We start from the raw sequence: 11,969 nt of genomic DNA, 5'->3' as shown, positions 1-11,969 counted from the left end.
AAGAAAGAAGACCTTGCCACGATGGAAATTAACAAAAATACTTGTAAATGTCTGTGAAGTCATTTACCAGAATACATATGGTGAATAACTTACTGAAGTGTCATCATCTATACTTATTTCATATATCTTCGTTTTTTAGTAGAGTGGGAAACAACACTACAAACCAAATGTTTCAGGTGTGTCATGTGAAGAAAATTAAACTTTTATTGTTTGTTTATATTACTTAGAAGACCAATATCTCCATTAAAATTTTAGCCTTTTAGGACGTGACAACATTGAGTAAAGTTATATGCTTAATCACCAAACAGAAACTTGAGATAGTTTATGTTGTCTTATAAAGTATTGTTATTAACTCTTTGGCGTCATTTAATGAAACACCAAATGTTTCAGGTGTGTCAAGTTGTTACGTATTCAAAAGTCGATTGCAAGAGTATGCTCAAAAGGCAGGACTCAACACCCCTATTTATCATACTATCAAGGAAGGCCCTTCACACCAGCGAGTATTCAGGTCAACTGTCGTAGTAAATGAGGAAAGCTATCATTCCCTGACCGGATTTTTGAATCGAAAGGCGGCTGAACAATCTGCTGCTGAAGTTGCTCTCATTGAAATTGCTAAAAGTGTTGCAACAGATAAAAGCGTCTCTCATCCCGTGGTAACTATTACTTTGTCAAATTTCGCATTAATTTTGTAGGTTCTCTTCTAACTGACGATAATAATAGGGAAAACATGAACAGTTACATTAGATGGGTAGCTTTGGTCTTCCTTTAAAAACGTATAGAGATAAAATTTAGAAGTAAAATGTCATCTACCATAATCCTCTTGATGTATCTTTATTATGTTCTCTTTTTAGAACAAAAATGAAACAAAAGTTATATTTATATATATAAATACTTTGATACAACTTGCCACATGGCATTTGCTTAAACCATTACTTGCCACATGACATCTGATTATTTCTTCAATTCTCCCTTTGAGCGGCAAATTGAATACACGCTCTTTTTCTTCACCGCTTCTCGATCAACCTTCAATCTAATCGGACTTTCCATAATGAAGAAGAGAACCTTTCCTCTGTATCTTATTTTGCATTCACAAACCCTGATTGCATTCCCCTGCTGCATTTTGCTGGAGTGATTTGTTCTTCCATCGGTATTTTTTGTTTCTGAATCAATCTATTTGTCTAATTCATCCTGTAATTGTGTGTGTTAATCTTTGATTTTTATATGTTTTACTTAGATTTCATTTATTTTCATGTTTTTTTTGTATGATTGTCTCAATTTTGGGGTTTATTGTTAAGATCAAAAACCCTAACTTTATATGTTCTTGTGTATTAGTTGATCCAATGGTGGATTATTGGATTACCGATTTGTATGCGAGAGGCACGCAGGTTCAGTTTTTAATTTTTATAAACCCTATAATAATATTTATTATTCAAGTAGAATGAACTGGGCAATCAATCCTTGGCGATTCATCTCTCAATCATTCCTCTGGGTCGTTTGTTTCATTTGTTGCTTCTTCATCTCTGTAATTTTCTGTCATGTATCCGTACTATTGCTTGAATAAACTGACATTACCCAAGGTGGATGATGATGATGATGATGATGTTGAGAAGGAGAAAGTAGACCTGTTTCTTCGCACAAGGTGAACGATTCTTCAATTCCTGCTTAAATGTTCATTCGAGTTTTGATTTTGTGTCGAATTGACATTTTTTCAAAGAATTATTGATGTTTACTGATGTTTGTGTTTGGATTTGTTTTTGGGTTCTTGAACTTGTGTTGATTTGTTTGGATTTGAAGTTTTGTTTTTTGGGTTATTCGAAGTTTGAAGCCCTAATTAGATTCTGCAAGTTTTGTGATTATATATAATGTTAATTGTTGAATTAGGTAATTTGATTGATTAAATTGGTAGAATGTTGATATGAGATCTTAAGCTTAATTGTTGTTATATTTATTACTAGGTTGTAGACCTAATTGTATTTTGTTGTTCATTGGGAGAATCTAAATTCATTAGTGGGATAGGATGTTAGTGCATACACAAAAGAGGGTGTGATTGAAAGAGTTAACTGTTAAACGGATACAATAATGATTAAGGTCCGATGTGATGATGCTTCATAAGTACTGATCAAGTAATTGTGCAATTGACTATCTAATAGATGCGTGTCTTCTGAATGACAAGAGTGTAACATGTCTTGCCAGGATCTCACAAGAAATGAACATATCGTTATGTAGTTAACCTCTTTTTTTATTTTTTTCCTATATCCAACATCCCTTTTTTGAGTTCTAATTAATTTTCATGTTAATACTATTTTCTTCATATTTGAATGAATATATACCTAATATTTTGACAGGTTAAGGAATGTCGGGTTGCTGCAGTCAATGATCTTTGCTTTTGACTTGAAGAAAATTAACTGAGATACCACTCAGGTAAATGTTTTAAAATATCCATGAGCCTTATATTTTATAAATGATTTGTGGGATTTTTAAACAAATCTAAATGTCACTAAATCAGAGACAGATGCATTATTTTGCCCCCACAGACCAATGTGACACAGGTTCTTACTTTTTTTTAGTTTATTTAGTTATTAACTTTCTTGAATTTTAAATTGATTCTTGTCAAATGCATATTTTCAGGTAGTGAAAACAAAGGATGTCATAGAAGTTACCACAGATCATGGTGAAGAGTTAATGACAGATATTGTAAGTTTTGCCACTGGTAATTTCTTTTCTCATAAAAGATAGTCATTATAGTTAATACAAGATTTTCTTTATATATAATTAAATGATGCTTGCTAAATTTTAAAATTGTAATTTCTTTGCTGGTAATTCGTTTTCTCATAAAAGATCATCATAGTTAATGTTAAATTTTCTATATATATAATTAAATGATGCTTGCTAAATTTTAAAATTGTAATTTTTAATTAAGGGAAAAACAACTCAACACAAAACTTAAAAATTATAAAATTTGTGGGACATTTTGAATTGGAGCTCCAACCTCCAAGTGATGGAAATTGGGCTGATGATTCCATATTTGCCAGCTCTTTATAAAGGTGCTAAAATGGTGGGTGGATCAGGTAATGGTTCAAAATAGGGCCGGGTTGAAACGGGCCGAGTTAGGTTGAGGATAACCAGAAAGGTTTTCTCCATTTTTTTATTAATAACTAATTTGTTAATAATGGTCTCAGAAATAATATTATCAGAATAATAATCTAAATCATTTAGAGGCTTGATAAAGAATTTGTGACATCAGCTTTATAAAGGGAATGTGTATGATCACTGAGGCTACTCGAAGGAATACCATGTAATGGCAAAAAGTTAGTGGACTCTAGGAGGTTATGCCAAAGTAATTTCAGGTCAAAACTGGTAATTTGTGGTAAATGTCGAGTTTTCGATCTTTAGACCTTAAAACACTTTGTCTGAATTTTTTTATGAATAAATTGTACGTTATGTTTAAGTAAGTTATACTATTTCAATATTAGTAAATCATTTTGAATAAAATTGTTGTAAAGGTTTTGTGAATTAAGAATACTGTTTTGGTGCCCTCGACCCATATGATCTTTTCCTTTTAGCTAGCTATATTTGATTTTACCCGTTAAAGGTAACGTTTTTTGGGATTGGCCAGATGCCGGCGTGAATAACCACAACCTTCTTATCACGTTATAATCAATATAAATCGCATCGCAGGTATTTGTTTATTTATTTATTCTTTGCAATGGATATTGGTTTGTTTTAAAACATTTGTTTTCGAGGCTATAATTTTCTTGATTACTGGTTCTAAATGTTCAGAATGTTATACCTTATTAGACAATTGACACTTGAATATTCATTTATCCATAAGTATATGTTTATTCATTTAAGGTGGTCAATGAAATGTTCATGTTGTTCTCAAAATTTATTTCTTAAGGTTATGGGTTGATTAGGAAACAAGGGTTTAGAGGTTAGCTATTGTTTTGTGATGTGCGTGTAGTGTAATATATTTTTGATGTATATTTTAAGCCTTTTTTACACTTTTAGCCAAGTTTTAAATTTATAAAACACGATATTTACGAATAAACACACATATGGACAAGTGCACCCATCGTGGACGTAGTCTAGTGTTGGTAAGATACCGAGGTCGTCCAAGGACACAAGAGCTTTTAGTACTGGTTTATCCTCAACGTCTAATCAAATCAAAATGTTAGAAAAGGTTTTTTAAACTAAGAAAATAAAAACTAACTAAATACTGAAAAATAAAAATAAAATAAAAACAGATAGACAAGATGAATCACTTGGATCCGACTCGTGTATTAGTATAACCTTTGATTATTTTCGCACTTTTGCACTTGTTTAAGAGATTATCTTAGTTATTGTAGTAGGCCCCTCTTTTGAAGGCGACGTTACCCTCAACCCAGTAGTTTGAGTCAGCAAGGATACAATCCTAAAGGGTTGGATTATTGGAAGATAATGAATTAAGTTATTAATGCAAATTATGGTAGGCCCCGCTTTTGGCGGTGACGTTACCCTTGACTAAGTAGTCTGAGTCAGCAGGGATACAGTCCTAAATAGCCGGGTTATAGTATTAATAGTAGTTAACTTATGAGGGGGTCAAAGAGTTTGGATCCCCGCCATCCAATACCTATGGGCATTGAAGGAGATCCTACTAAATTTGACCCAAGTCCCTTGCAGGACCTCTAAACGCTGAACAAGGGCAAGACCCTTACCAAACCGTTCCCTTAACCCCCGACCAGGTAGCCAACATACCTCCATATAGACCGTGGAGATATGAATGGTGAAAATCTTTTATTTTATATAGACAGTAAAATAATGCCAAGACACCACGGACAAACGATAAGGAAAGATCACCTTCAACATAAGCAACTAGTTATTAAAGTCATTAATACAAAACCAAATAAAAAGTGCAAAAGATTAAAAATAAAAAGTATTATACTAAACACTTGTCTTCACCAAGTGATGTAAGAGACTTAGGCAAACATGGCCTTGATTGTCAAGAACTCTTACGATCAATCTTGGATCCCGAGACGACTCACACACTCTATGATGGACAATGGATGATGGTGGTGGATGATGGTGTTATGGTGGTGGTGGGTGGTGGATGAAGTGTGAGAGAGGTGGTGTGCCAAGGGATGAGTTGCAATGAAACCAAGCACTCCTATTTATAGGCTGAACAGAAGGCTGGGCACGGCCCCGTGTCCGCTGGACACGCCCCCGTGCCTGTCTGACACTCTCTCTCTTCATTAATTGTAATTCGCAATTACAATTAATGCGCCTGCTGTACTTTCGCCACGCCCCCGTGTCCGCTGGACACGGCTCCGTGGTGGGCAATAGAAGCTTCTATAGGTTTGTCTTTTCTGCTGCTTCTTGGGCACGGCCCCGTGCTGGCTGAGCACGGGGCGTGTTCAGTCTTCTGTCTTCTCTATTTTTCTTTGGAGGATGCCGTTGAGGGGTCGGGCAATCCACTTGTGTTCCTTTTCTTGTATTTATGTTAGATTTAGCTGTCTTTTTGCTTCTTTTGTGAATTTGAGCTCATTTAATCCTGAAAATACAAAAGGAAGACAAAAGCACTCTTTTTCCAACATTAGTACTTAAAAAGGGTTAGTTTTATGCCTTATTTGATGTATTTTATATGTTGCATTTTACACACATCATTTTGAAAGGAGGTAAAGCTATACGAACGAGCACTATGTGGTCAAAATGGTGATTATTTTGTTACATATATTGAAAACATGTTTGTTGTTTCTTTTTAACGAATTTGTTGTCAAATTGGTGGCAATTTCATTAAAATGTCTATTTTTGGTATTTTAGCGTATTTGTTGCCATGTGTCGTTTGATAATCTTGAATTGCAATATGTTTACATTTCGCATTACGGTTTGTATATATACATTCTACTATAGAATGGGTAAAAATGATATTGTGAGAGTTTCCGAAACTTAAAAGGATATACATGAAAACTTAAACTTTTAGAAATATGTATGTAAAGTTACTCCAAAGTTATGTTATATAAATAATAATATAATATATTGAATAATGGTGCAACTTGATTGAGGCGAGTTGGATACGCCACCTTGAGCCTTGCACCATTGGAAACTATGACTTTTGCTTATGAGCTTTTGACTCTTTAGCCAACGTATATTTTTTTGTTTTTTTCTTTTCGAAAAGCATACATATTTATAAACACTTAATATATTTTTTTATCATTTTTGTCCATCAGCCAATGGGGACATGATTTCGTCCAGATTATAGAGTACCAGGGGTGTCTTAAGCAAAAAATTTCAGATGTTCCAGTAATGGTGGTGATTGCTACCGCGACAAAGTCAGCTCGTAAGGTATTATTGTTCATTTGTTACGCTTTTAGAGGTGACAATTTAAACCCATTTACTTAAGAGTAGATATATTTGGCTTGTGTGATTGTGTTTCATCTCAAACTGGTCGTCAAATTAAAAAAGGATAAGGGAACAAGTCAGATGGGTTGAAAGTCACCCAATAGACTAAAGATTACAATCTTTTATAAATGTGTTGGTGTTTGGACTTTCCATCAAAACTAATTATTTGATTGTTGTGACCTGAAGTCGCAATAATCAAGTAATATGTTCCGATGAACATATAATGCTTCTAGAAATGTGATTATATAAGGTTCAAATAACCAATTCAACACCAGCTGCAAAAACTCATTATCTAATAGTACACTAAGAATACTAATTTACCAGTTACTTTTAACAATTTAAGAGACTTCAACTTTATTTTCATTTTCACAAAAATGTCACGATTGGTCATCATGTTTAGTAATTTATTAAACAAGCAAAATTTGCCAAATGCTCAAACATTTACTTTTTTTAATGGCTTAAATTACACTAAATCCGTCTTCAGTGGGGCTCGAACCGTTGACCTTATGGAGAACAACATCTTAACTCCAATGGCTTTGCCAATTAAACCCAACCCCCACCCCGTTCAAACATTTACTTATGTGATTATTATAACTTTAAGAAAACACATCCAAACACCATCCTCATGGTCTGTTTATTATAGCTTATTGTTTGATTTCAATTATTCTTTGTTGTTAGTTCATCTGAGCAAATTTACAAATTACGACCAACATTTATCTATATATTATATCATGCAGCTTTCGGTAACGATGTAGCAAGGTGTTACAATTGTTATCTCCCCTCTACTGTCTCTCATCAAGGACCGAATAGTTACTTTGAACCTCAAGTTTGGAGTAAAATGTTGTTTCATTCTTTTTTTTATAAATTATTCTTTGTTGGTTTCTATAGTATTTTTGTATATTATGCTTGCGGTTCTAGATTTTCGTTATAATATAGGAATACCATATGTATTTATTTAACGACTTGTGATTTTTTCTCACTCATTTTTTTCGGTTCATTGTAATTGAATATTTACATAAGAAATGGAACGTTTCTATCATTTCAAATTTTATCTCAACACCATTAAATATTAAATATTTTACTTTGAATAACCCGTGTAACACACGGATACATAGGCTATGTTGTATATAAAGAGATCTTCAATGAGTTGTGAAATTTTATGGTATTCATGTATTTCAATTATTTGATGTACTCTCTATCATTTATGTTAGTATTTGAACATATATATAATTAAATTATTTACATCAACACTGTTAAAATATAATTTTTTTGTATAGCCACCCGTGTATTACACGGGTACTTAGACTAGTATACTGTATATAATAATCTCACATGCATTATGTTTGACCAAGTCAAAACTATTTTATGAGAACAAATTTCTCTCGATTTCACGTGTATGCATGAAAACAAATACGTATAATGTTTCAGAAGACTGAGTTCTGATAAGTTTATAACGAGGTCGATTAGATAATACGTAATATGATACAAACGGAAAGCACAAGTAAATGGTAATTAAGAATGTGATGATAAAGAAATTTCGACTTAAAAGCTTCAAAGTTCAAACGAAAAGCTTTCAACGAAAGTTCTTCGACAACAATAATAATCCAAGTCTAAAAACGATTCAAAGCCCTAAACCCTCTTTATAGTTCAACCATCAGGCATCAAAATGCAAAACAAACTATTAAAAACTATAAAAGTTGTTCTCAAGTGACATGGTGCGGTGACATTGTGTCTTCATCCATGAGACGAAGGGTTCACCCAAGGTGCAGGTATTAAAGTATTTAGAACTATGTTAGTTTCCGTTCAATAAAAAAGATGGTCATGATAAAATCTTGGATCTTTACCCAATCCTCAAGGAAGCGGCCCCACCTCCTTGACGCCTTCAATGCCCGCTCCAATTTACTCGTATCGGGTCTCCTTTAGCCGACAACGCCAGCCCGCTGATTCCTTCTTCCAATTTCCACTAGCCTCAACTCGGCCCAACTCGTTGGGTACCCTGGATGTTCATGCATCATCCTCCCCGTTTTTAACCCAGCCACATACCCCCAAAACACATTGTCCAAGACCCAAACTCCAACTTATGACACCAACACAAGAATCTTAGAGAATTTAAACCAAGCCCATATTGCTTGAAATAAAACTCGAGGCTACCACTACTTAGCCCAAACTCAGCGAACACACCACAAAAGAGCATGTGACAACCATCACTACCGCTCCACCTTTTACAACCTATATCGATGATCTCTTAAGCGCAAGTAGAACGCTCAAAATCCAACAAACCACATTTATATACCCATCAAACGTTGCAAGCCCATATATTCCATAATTACTACAAAGTCCAACGTGGACCAACCTGAACATCACATGCCTTACTTGACTTGTTGTCATCCAAACCTACATACCTAACATAGTTCGGTGCCCCATAGTTCTACTAACTTTCCTACGCAAAAACCCGATCTGGATGAACGCACCCCATGTAGACCCAAATTTTCCCCAAATCTACACGACTTACACTCAGCCCCCTTTTCACGCTAAGTAGAGAAACATCCTTGCTCAAATATGCCTTTTGTGGGATACGCATATGCAATATGTCCCCTCATTAACCCACTTGTCCCCGCGCATCAATTTAGAAACATAACCATAGCAACCAGATGGGAACACCCCAAAATTGGACTTTTTTGTTGTTCTAACACAGCTTATTCCCGTACTTTTCTCCGAAGGCCCACTTTACCGAAACCTTGAAACCAGACCACAAAAGTAGAACTAATTGTAATAGGAGGCCAACCATTAACCAACTCAACCAGATGCAAACTTAAAGTTGTAAACTCCCTTTTCGAGTTTCGATTATCCTATGGCATCAATGTGATGCTCAACCCATCCTTTCGAAACTTATGCGTATTCTTGAACCTATCATGTGCCACCTTAAGATAGAGTTACCACAACCTCCCAAATAAGAACTGGCAAGCATCCATTGGAATGACTTCATCTTGATACTTTGACCTAATAAAGAACTCCACTAGGCACCTCTTTATCAACCCTTGTTTTATTACCCTTCCTTAACCATGCAAGTTGATATGGGACTGGATAGCCCACTATCTTCAACCCTGATTTCTTAACCATGGCTAAAAATATCATATTCTCACAACCACCCACTTTTAAGATGACACTACATACCTTAACATTCGAGGTGAATTTGGTTCGGATGAGGATGTTTAGCCTCCACGCACCATCATCATTGGTAGCCTTAATAGTAGCACTAAGCATTCGTTGATAGACCAATGCTTCACCACGATTTGGACTGAGCCCTCGTCAATGACTGCTAGTTCTTCCCTTATCCCAAGCTCCTCATACTAATAAAAAAACGTTGGGGTATCATCCACAAGAGTAACTAGCTGTTTACTAGGACACTCAAGATAGTATTGCTTAATCCCATTCCACCTGAAACATCGAACAACTTTTCCATAGAGGGGCTTGCAGTCGATGCAGTTACCTTAGCCGATTCCTCACTAGTGCTGGTGACCTACTAGAGGGGTGATAGTCTTTACATGTGTGTTTAAATCGCAACTTTAGTCCCTGTCGCTTTAGCCTTACCCTTCTACTGCTTTTCAACCTTGAGCGTCAACCTACACACTTCCATGTAAATCCACTACTGTTGAAGTTTTACTACATCTGAAATCTCTGCTTATAAAGCCCTCACAATTTGCGATCACGTGTTCCTCCTCCTTATCCACAGCAAACCGCATGCTCATGTGGTTAAAAAGAGTGATTAACTCTCCAATCTATCAACCTATAATTATGTATAACCAATGGTTATGCTCACAAACTCTACCACACACACACATAGGTAGATATATAGATTCAATATGTAATAAATTCTAAGTAAAGGACTAAAGAACCAGATTAATCTTCATATATCCGTTAAGTTTTATTTGTGAGTCTCTATCTAAGTGTTATTTTGTTAAATGAAAATAATAAAGGCAGAAAAGTATCACCGTCAGCTTCTCTATCCTCTTAGTCCTTTTTTTAATATCCATAAATAATTTTATATTTTAAAGTAAGACACTTAAAGCATTCACGATAGCTTTTCTATCCTTGTCTCGATAATCTAAGCAAAAAACACATTTATTTTTAATATTTACAGATCAATTAAAAATCTCTCACATCTCACATCTCACATCTCATAGAGCATGTAAATACAAGAGTCTATTATTTTTTTATCTATATTATAAAGATAAAGTGTGAATAGAGAAGCTGATATAAATGCTCATTGTTTGAAGATATTCAAATATGCATACATCAATAACAAACAACCTAAGTAATTAATTAATGTTTAAGGTCATGCATAAAATGTAATTTAGACATTTCGTCATCAATATTAATGCCAAACATAAATTTCTTGTAATACCAAGATCTAAAATCAATTTAATGTATACCCATACTAAACCACAATTTGGATGTCTCGTATTTAAAATTTGTATTATTAGGTTATTTTGAGAGGATACAACAACAATCACGTAAAACGATCTACACCTAAATTAATACATGATTCTGGCCGTTTTGAGATAAACGGAGTAAATTTGTTTACCCTTAAACCGCCTGATAACTTTCCATCACTCGATCTTAGTTGAATGAATTGTCATATGATAATCACACAGTCATTGCAGTTTTAAAGTTGTGACATTACGTATACGCCATATTTTATATAAAGACGTAGACACATGCGGGAGTGACCACAACTCCACATTGCTTGCATATCGAATAAGGAAGTTGTCTTTTTTATAGTGTCCCTTGTTAATGGCATTATGTATAATATCTATGCATTTTGGTTGGGGACCAAAAGTCTCCTCCCCTTGAATTTGTGTGGTTTTATTCTCGTACCTTATCTTCTATTAAAACCCTACAAAACACGTTAAGACTTAAACAGGCGAATATTTTTGAAAATTAATTGTAATTATTTTTACCTTAGTTAAAAATCTAATATAAATAATCATGAATTTCTTTTATTATTATTTATTAATAAAGTAAAAACCTTTTGCATGGACAAAGGCGCAAACTCATTTTCAGTTTACAAAATTACCATTGCGAACACAAGAAAACATGGGGGTAATGAACCCGCGTGCAAGCATGAAGAAGCAATATTAATTCTGATAGGTAATAATTCAACACCCGATTGCCCGTTCCCTCATATACGGGTATTTATTTAATAGTAAACCAAATATATTAGTCGAAGATATGTAGGAAAACCAAATTAGGGATTTGTGAAACTTTAATAAATATAAGGGTGAAGGGGGTGCTCACCTAATAGGTGAGTCCCCTCTCTTACGCCAAACCAATCCCCGTGTGTCACGTCAACTCCCCTCTTAAACTCCCCTAACACCCCAATTTGATGGCGCCACTCCCCTCTTAGGTGAATTGGGTTTTTTTTAAAAAAAAAAAAAAAAAGAAAAGCTGTGATTGGTCACTCCCTCTCTCTCTCCTCCCTCTCTCTTCGGTGAGCCGCCACCGGCTTCCCTCCTTCTCTCCTCCCCGATTTCCTTTACCGAAGTGTTGGCGGTGTCTTACCGCCTTCCATCTCTCCTCCCCGATTCGGTTTA

At 34.8% G+C, this 11,969-nt stretch overlaps 1 long non-coding RNA gene across 2 annotated transcripts; it reads left to right on the top strand.

The window, feature by feature from the left end:
• The first annotated feature begins 951 nt into the window (after positions 1–951).
• On the top strand, positions 952–3,963 carry LOC110904443. 2 transcript variants are annotated; one of them, XR_004879668.1, is made up of 5 exons: positions 952–1,147; positions 1,333–1,639; positions 2,346–2,421; positions 2,507–2,549; positions 2,629–3,963. It is a non-coding gene; the product is annotated as an uncharacterized LOC110904443 (long non-coding RNA). The 2 variants fall into 2 exon arrangements; XR_002572529.2 differs by having other exon boundaries at positions 952–1,639.
• The last annotated feature ends 8,006 nt before the right edge of the window (positions 3,964–11,969 follow it).

Source organism: Helianthus annuus, chromosome 14, assembly GCF_002127325.2.
Source record: "Helianthus annuus cultivar XRQ/B chromosome 14, HanXRQr2.0-SUNRISE, whole genome shotgun sequence".
NCBI lineage: Eukaryota > Viridiplantae > Streptophyta > Magnoliopsida > Asterales > Asteraceae > Helianthus > Helianthus annuus.
The sequence above is the reverse complement of the archived record's forward strand: the minus strand, read 5'-3'. Positions and strand labels throughout refer to the sequence as shown.